This window comes from Giraffa tippelskirchi, chromosome 5 (genome assembly GCF_054371585.1).
Source record: "Giraffa tippelskirchi isolate mGirTip1 chromosome 5, T2T-mGirTip1v1.2.pri, whole genome shotgun sequence".
NCBI lineage: Eukaryota > Metazoa > Chordata > Mammalia > Artiodactyla > Giraffidae > Giraffa > Giraffa tippelskirchi.
In genome coordinates this window covers 44885817-44894758 of record NC_137279.1, presented here as the reverse complement: position 1 = coordinate 44894758, position 8942 = coordinate 44885817, and positions in this window count along the sequence as shown.

The window sequence follows — 8942 nt, the reverse complement described above, 5'->3', positions numbered from 1 at the left end:
ATGACTCCTGTTTTGGTAGGTGGATTCTTAACCACTGGACTACCAGGGAAGTCCAAAATTTACTTTTAAAATGAGTTAAAACCAGGTCCAGTGGAACTCAGGTTCTAGCATTTTTTTTTAATTAGTTTATTTTCTATTTTTTAACTTTACAATATTATATTTGTTTTGCCATACATTGACATGAATCCACCATGGGTGTACATGTTTTCGCCTTCCAGAACCCCCTTACACCTCACTCCCCATCCCATCCCTCCGGGTCATCCTGGTGCACCAGTCCCGAGCACCCTGTATCAAGCGTTGAGGTTCTAGCATTTTTAATGCCATGGTCTTTCCCACTGCTATTTGTGTAATGTTGGAATTCTGGAGTTGATACAAGTCTATAAATCAAAAATACTCTCTCTGTCTCAATTTCATTGTGACTAAAATAAAATAAATCTGGTTGAACTAAAATAATAAAATTATAGTAATATAATTTCTCTTTTGGGTAATTCCTCTATACCTGGGATTCAACCTACCTGCAAAGAGTTTCAGAACTAAAACTATTGTATGAATAAAAATTGAAAGCACACATTTTTGCAGGTATTTCAATTCCTGTGAAATTTGTAGGCATATTAACCTCACACAGTTGGAGGTGTTATAGAACAAGTGCTTAGCATTGCATTACCAAGGTGACAATTTTTATGCTGTAACAATATAAGACACCTGGATGACAACATACAGCATGTGTGCATGCATGCTCAGTCACTCAGTTGTGTCCGACTATTTGCAGCCCCACGGACTGCAGCCCGCCATGGAATTCTCCAGGCCAGAATACTGGAGTGGGTAACCTTTCCCTTCTCCAGGAGATCTTCCCAACCCAGGGATTGAACCCAGGTCTCCCGCATTGCAGGCGGATTCTTCACCAACTGAGCTATCAGAGAAGCCCAAGAATACTGGAGTGGGTAACCTATCCCTTCTCCAGCGGATCTTCCCAACCCAGGAATCAAACCAGGGTCTCCTGCATTGCAGGTGGATTGTTTGTGCTGATGCACAGTGATTTTTAAATGCAGACACTTTTTTACTTAGTTTTATTAATGCTTTTACATTCTCTACAGACAATGCCTTCTTGCTTCCGGGGGGCTGACCATTCCCTCCAGTCTGTCCTCATTATGTCACTGAAGACCTTGGAGTTTTATAAAATAAGTCATTTAAAATTACTCTTACATAAGGGATTTTGGGGAGCAGAGTGGATTGCAGCTTAATTTCCAAAGGCAATTAACTGTGTTTTTTAAAGGCCACTGCTTTTCCTTACTTGCTTTTTGATCTGTGTCATCTGTCTTGGATCACTTGTACAGTCTGCTTTTCAGGCTTTGTATTGCTGAAGTCTCTTCTGCAGTTTATGATCCATGGAAATATGTTAGCAGTGAAACAACACACCCAATCCAGTGTTCAAAGCAAATTTTCATGTCCCCTCTAGGTCAGAATCCAAACTATGGGAGAAATAGGGATATATCAACTTTACAAATTAGTCAAGTCTTCTAAAAGTCTACCTAGCCAAGTAATTACATAGTTCTCCCCTCTATTAAAGAAAATAAAAAAGCACAACAGAAAGTATTTTTTCCCTAGATGTATCTGTTTATTATGGAAAAATGCAGTAAGCCCCAAAGAAGAAAACAGAAGGCAACTCTTAATTCCACTACTTAGCGATAGCTATTATTTCTTCAGGTATATGTATACTTTCAGCTCCATGTAGACTGCATATATCTATACACATATATACACAGAGTTGTTACTGCTGTTTAGTCACTAAGTTGTATCTGACTCTTTGTGACCTCAAGGACTGTAGCCCGCCAGGTTCCTCTGTCCATGGGATTTCCCAGGCAAGGATACTGGAGTGGCTTGCCATTCCGTCCCCCAGGGGATCTTCCTGACCCAGGGATTGAACAGGAGTTTCCTGCATTGGCATACAAATTCTTAACCATTCAGCCACCAGGGAAGACCATATACATGCAGAGTACATTTATATATATATATATATATGTATATATATATATATATATGTGTGTGTGTGTATATATATATATATTTAGATATATATTAATACTTACATAAACTGTTACATGACCTTTTTTCACTGAATAGATTATGAACAATTATCTATGTTATTACTGCAGATTTTTCTTGAAGACTTAGAATCAGGCATTTTCTCCTCTATCTGGAGACCCTACACTTTCAACAGACCTTTATTCTCTTGGAAAGATCTGTTTGAATGTAGTTATGACCAAGAAAGGGTATAAGATGATGCCTAATGTTAAGTGCAGAACTGCTCTGTTTCGGCATTTTATTCTTTTGAGATGATTTAAAAGCATGATATTTCAAGATATACACTATTTGATCATCATCCTTAGCCTCTCCAAGAAGTGACAAAACTCAAAAGATTGTTTATGGAAGGACTAATAATTTAATGCCTACATTTCAGTAGCAGGAAAAACATCAGAACAAATTCAGATTTATCTACATGGTCCTTAGTGTGAAGGACAATCATTTATTTCAGTAGGACTGACTAGAGTGTTTAGTGCTGGCATCAAGTTTAAGTCAGAATTTTACCAAGTACAGAATCCCTTCTACAGCAGCCCCAACAGCAGATGGCAGTCTAGACTATGATTGAATTTCATAAAGGATTACTCTGCCAGTTGCAATCCAAGTCATTAATGGATAGTTCTAGAGAAGAGGAATTTATTGCTTATGTTAAACAAATTTCTGCTGCTAAATAACTCTCCTGCCTGTATCTAACATCTACTCTCTTGACCACAAATTAGTCTATTCTGCATTAGTCTTCACACTTGTCTCTCCTGAGTCTTTTTCACCTTAGTATGAACATCTTACTTGATGTAATGGTTGACATACCAGCTGGCTTTCTTAGGATGCACTCCTGGTACATTTCTACTCTCTGAGTCATTCAGATTGAAAGTGATCTCCAAGTTCTGGTCTGTGTAGCAGAGGTCTCAGTAGCACTGAGATCTCTTATGATCAAGATCTAGAATATATATCAATAGACCTGAGACTAAAGTCCCCTTTTTTGTTGTTTTGGCATCGGTGTTACTCTGTTGGATGAGAATGAATATGAATATGCTGCTTATTCTCTGTTTGCTTCCCCAACAGATAGTTTCTCCACTTGGTCCTCCCTGAAAGATTCCCTAGGAGTCTGACCTCTACTGAATGTACCTCTCAGCTGGCTTGGCTCTCCAGCTTCTGATTGGACTTGGCCTCTGCTGGAACTTTGAGGGTGAGAGCAAGAAGGTATTGAACCATTTTTTAAAAGAACAATGTGTGTGTCTTGCCTAAGACACACAGCCTCAGCTCCTGCTGGGCATTACGGTGCCAGTCTTTGGGTGATCCACAGTTAATAGTTAGTTGCCTTAATCCTGTAAACAGTTCCTTCATTAAACTCTTCTCAGCTAAACTCTTTGACAGTGCCACCATTTTCTGCCAGGATACAGATGGTATGGGCTTCCCTAGTAGCTCAGTTGGTAAAGAATCTGCCTGCAATGCAGGAGACCCCAGTTCAATTCTTGGGTCAGGAAGATCCCCTGGAGAAGGGATAGGCTGCCCACTCCAGTATTCTTGGGCTTCCGTGGTGGCTTAGCTGGTAAAGAATACACCTGCAATGCAGGAGACCTAGGTTCAATCCTTGGGTTGGGAAGATCTGCTGGAGAAGGGAATGGCTATCTACTTCAGTATTCTGGCCTGGAGAATTCCATGGACTGTATAGTCCATGGGGGTCACAAAGAGTCAGACATTCCCTGATGGCTCGGTGGGTAAAGAATCTGCCTGGAATGCAGATGACACAGAGATGTGGGTTCGTTCCCTGGGTCGGAAAGATCCCCTGGAGGAAATGGCAACCCACTCCAGTATTCTTGCCTGGAAAACCCCATGGACAGGGGAGCCTGACAGGCTACAGTCCAAAGGTCACAAAGCGTTGGACATGACTAAGCATGATGGCACGGTACAGAGGGTATAATGAGCATGCTGCTGCTGCTGCTGCTGCTGCTAAGTCGCTTCAGTCATGTCTGACTCTGTGCGACCCCATGGACAGCAGCCCACCAGGCTCCTCTGTCCACGGAATTCTCTAGGCAAGTATACTGGAGTGGGTTGCCATTTCTTTCTCCCATAAGGAGCATACAGGCACTAAAATACTGGGAAATTTTTCAAATGAACTGCACCAGAACAGATCTTCCTGATTCTGTTTTGTGTAGAACTTTTTTTTAGCTCCCAAATATAGTATTTTGAACTTAGCTCTCAGGGAGTTCTTTATTTTGGTGTCAGCCAATCATTTCAGATGGTTGAGATCATTTGGATCTTGATTTTGTTAGTGATATTAGCCTTTCCCCTCAACAATTTGCTAATTGTGTACAAATTTTATTATTATGTGATCTCTCTTGCTATCCATAGAGAGACAGAAGAGCATCATGAGGAAAAATCAACTTTGGGGTTGAGTGAGGTTTAAATTACTAACCGTGTGAACATCATTTCTTAATCTACAAGGTAAGCACAGTACCTGAAAAATTTGGTGTGAGTTTAACAAAAAAGTCTTTAAAGCCCTTATGTCTCACTTGGTCCATGATAAGCCTTCAATAAATGATAGCTTTGTATGCAGGAGAGAAAGGTAAGCTATCCCCAACAGAAATAAGCCAACTAAGAATACCATTCAAGATATAAGTATAGAATGAGAGGAATACAGATTGTGTGTATATGTGTATGTGTGTCGGAAAAGGCAATGGCACCCCACTCCAGTCCTCTTGCCTGGAAAATCCCAATGGATGGAGGAGCCTGGTAGGCTGCAGTCCATGGGGACGCTAGGGGTCGGACACGACTGAGCGACTTTGCTTTCACTTTTCCCTTTCATGCACTGGAGAAGGAAATGGCAACCCACTCCAGTGTTCTTGCCTGGAGAATCCTAGGGACGGCGGAGCCTGGTGAGCTGCCGTCTATGGGGTCGCACAGAGTCGGACACGACAGAAGCGACTTAGCAGTAGCAGTGTCGGGAGGGGGGAGAGGAGGGCAGTAAACAAATGAACTGACCCTCAGACTTCCTGTAGAGAGGAAAATAATTTCATTGTGAACGTCAGTCATCTGAAAAGATGGTTATTTGAACATTTCTCTTTGGCTTCTGCTTTGCTTCTCCTGTTGTCTTTGTTTATTGGGCTCTCTCTGCCTTCTCTCGTCTCTGCCCCAACCATCTCCTCCCTCCCCTAATTCAAAATTTTTCCTCCCTCCTACCAAGACATGTACTTGATTAATTAGTTCTGTGTTTCTGTTTTCTAATATGCTGTTTTCTGCTTTCTTGTTTACTAATGCATTATTTCTGCTTTCCTAGGAGTAATTATTCATCTTTTACTATTTTTTGCTAATACTTAGTGTTTTTATTTTCATTCTGCTCTATTTTTCATATTTACTATTTTTGTCACTATTTTCTAGATAGTGTACAAATTTTATTTAGATTTCTTTTTGACAAAAGAATTATTTGAGAAAACTTTCATGTTTCCATGTGTGATTTCTAGTTTTATTGCATTATAATCAGAGAATATTATCTGTATTTGTAATAGCATTTGTACCACATTTATACCTTTTTACTTCATTCAGACTTTTTTTCCGATGGCCTAATATGTTCCCTTTTGTAAATATGTCATTGACATATAATAATTCAGCAATTCAATTTACATTTTCTGGTTATAGGCTATACAATTTGCTAATACAATTTAATGTGTTTGTATTGGGGCCTTTATATATTTTCTTTGTTGCCTTCTTTCTTTATCATGAGATGAGAGGGTAAGCTAAAGTCTTACCACCATTTTTCTTTCCATATCTCTTTGCATTTCCTGAAGCTTTATCTTCATGAAATTTTTATGCATAAAACAGTGCACATACAGTTTTTCTGCATAACATTTGGATTTTACCTTTTATAAAGAGATCTTTTCTCCCCCTTGATTTTGCTTGGCCTGGCGTTAATGGCACAGGTTTAACATTTTTTTTGTTGTTTAGTCACTAAGTCATGTATGCCTCTTTTGTGACTCCATGAACTGTAGCCCACCAGACTCCTCTGTCCAGGGGATTTCCCAGGCAAGTATACTGGACTGGGTTGCCATTTTCTTCTCTAGGGGATCTTCCAAACCCAGGGATTGAAACCACGTCTCCTGTATTGGCAGGTGGATTCTTAACCACTGATTCACCTAGGAAGCCCACAGGTTTAACATTTCAGAGATAAAATTGATTAGGAATCAGAAGGATCTCAGGGTTACTAATAGTGGTTCAGAACCACGGACAGCTATCCCTCTAGGAACCATCTTCCTCACTTCAGGGTCTTAAACCTTTGTGAGTCACAGAGTTAGAAAAGAGATACGGAGAGTCACCTTAAAATGATAACTTGATTTCTAGTCTTCTGTGAAACCTAACAGAAGGCTAATGGATTGTGCAAATTCAGAAACCATTCAAAGTAAGGATGTCATTCCTAGTGTACTCAATCTTACCACCTCATTGGGCTAGATTATTCCCATTGTGAGGGAGACTGCCTCAAGCTATTTTGGCTGAGGCATGTTTCTAAAAATGCATCCAATTAACTTCCTTTGTTGTGGTTTCTTGCTCACCAAACATTATACTGATTATGATTCAACATTCCATAAAATTCCATCTGCAGGGAGAAAATATATTAGGCATGACAATGCTAAACATTTCAGCCCATGTCACTACAAACATTTCAACATAATTTGCTAACTTGGCACCTTGGTTCTATACATTATTTTGTGTGCTTGATTAGCATAATGAATTCACTTTCAGAAACACTCATTCTATCTCAATTGTGGGTAAATTGGCTTTTGTGTATATATATATATATATATATGATTGAGAGAATGTAAAACTATTAATTCACTAAGACAACTCTTATGATGGTAATCCGCCAACTTTCACTTTTTCATTACTGTGCACGTTCCAATAAAAGCATGGACCATGTGTAAGCAAGGGGAAAGCCCTGTGGCACTCCACCAAATTCCCCACTCCAAATTGGTATTGGCTTATTAACCAATGCTCACTATCACATGAAAGTCTGTAACTGAATCTGAGTGCTGACATGATGAAATGGTGTGATATTCAAGCAGCAATGCAGATATTCAAACATCTGTTTATTTCCTGGGAGAAAAATTTTAAAGAAAAGTATATTTAAACAACTGGTTATATTTGACTAAAGAAAAGCAAGCAAGCACTTAATTTATGAATTTGCTAATTGCTCGTCTCAGCTGAGAACACTGGTGTTGAATATATGCCATTTTTTTTCAGATTTTGCACAGAAAATAATTTTGAAGGCTAAACGACATAATGCCTACATGGAGCCTGAGGAATGGCTATAAAAGCAATCTTGGGGCTACTGAGGCTGTCACAGTGGCACTTAGCTTTTCTGTTTGGAACTGGGGGCCATTTTTCTCAAAGTAAAATAAGCTTGGTTCTTAATTATAAGACATAGATAGATACATAGAAGTTCATTTATATTTGAATTTTGAAAAGCCTATTACTATTAATTAATACTAATAGGAAGGCACATCAGGGAGTTTTTCTTATGCTGATAGTGATTCAGTTCAGTTGCTCAGCTGTGTCCGACTCTTTGCAACCCCATGGACTGCAGCACGCCAGGCTTCTCTGTCCATCACCAACTCTTGGAGCTTGCTCAAACTAATGTCCATTGAGTCGGTGATGCTACCCAACCATCTCATCCTCTGTCGTCCACTTCTCCTCCTGCCTTCCATCTTTCCCAGTATCAGAGTCTTTTCCAATGAATCAGTCTTTTGCATCAGGTGGCCAAAGTATTGGAGTTTCAGCTTCAGCATCAGTCCTTCCAATGAATACTCAGGACTGATTTCCTTTAGGATTGACTGGTTTGATCACCTTGCAGTCCAAGGGACTCTCAAGAGTCTTCTCCAATACCACAGTTCAAAAGCATCAATACTTCAGCACTCAACTTTCTTTATGGTCCAACTCTCACATCCATACGTGACTACTGGAAAAACCATAGCTTTGACTAGATGGACCTTTGTTGGCAAAGTAATGTCTCTGCTTTTTAATATGTCTAGGTTGGTCATAGCTTTTCTTCCAAGGAGCAAGCATCTTTGAATTTCATGGCTGCAGTCACCATCTGCAGTGATTTTGGAGCCAAAGAAAATAAAGTCTGTCAATGTCTCCATTGTTTCCCCATCTATTTCCCATGAAGTGATGGGACTGGATGCCATGATCTTAGTTTTTTGAATGCTAAGTTTTAAGACAGCTTTTTCACTCTCCTCTTTCACTTTTATCAAGAGTGATTAAGGCAGCTACTTTCTGTCCAAGGCATTTTCTTATGCCAGAGATGCCAGAAATAGAACATCTCTCAGTTTTGGAGATCCTTTGTTTATGAGGGCTTCCCTGGTGGCTTGGATGGTAAAGAATCTGTCTGCAATGCGGGAGACCCAGGTTCAGTCCCAGGATTGGCAAGAACCTCTGGAGGAGGGTATGGCAACCCACTCCAGTACTCTTGCCTGGAGAATTCCATGGACAGAGGAGCCTGGTGGGCTACAGTCCATGAGCACAGCTACATTTAGTCAATTTCAGTCAATGATATTCACTAAATGCCCCTAGAGCAGAAGTAAATACCAACAGAAAATCACATTTTACAAAGACCATCACCTCAGTTTCCTAACCCGCCACTTCTTAATAACTGAAATTCCTCTCTTTTGCTGCAGTCAGTCTCCTGATTGTGGCTGGAGGAATACAGATGGCAAGGTAGCCTTCCAAGAGCACTCGTATGACCTTTCTAGACAGGAGATTCTTGGACGGTGAGTAATTTTTTAAAGCTGGAATGAGTTAGCAGCAATAACAGAAGGAAAAAAAATGAATGCGGCCAATTCAAGAAGCCATTGGTAGGATAAGGGTTCTGAGGG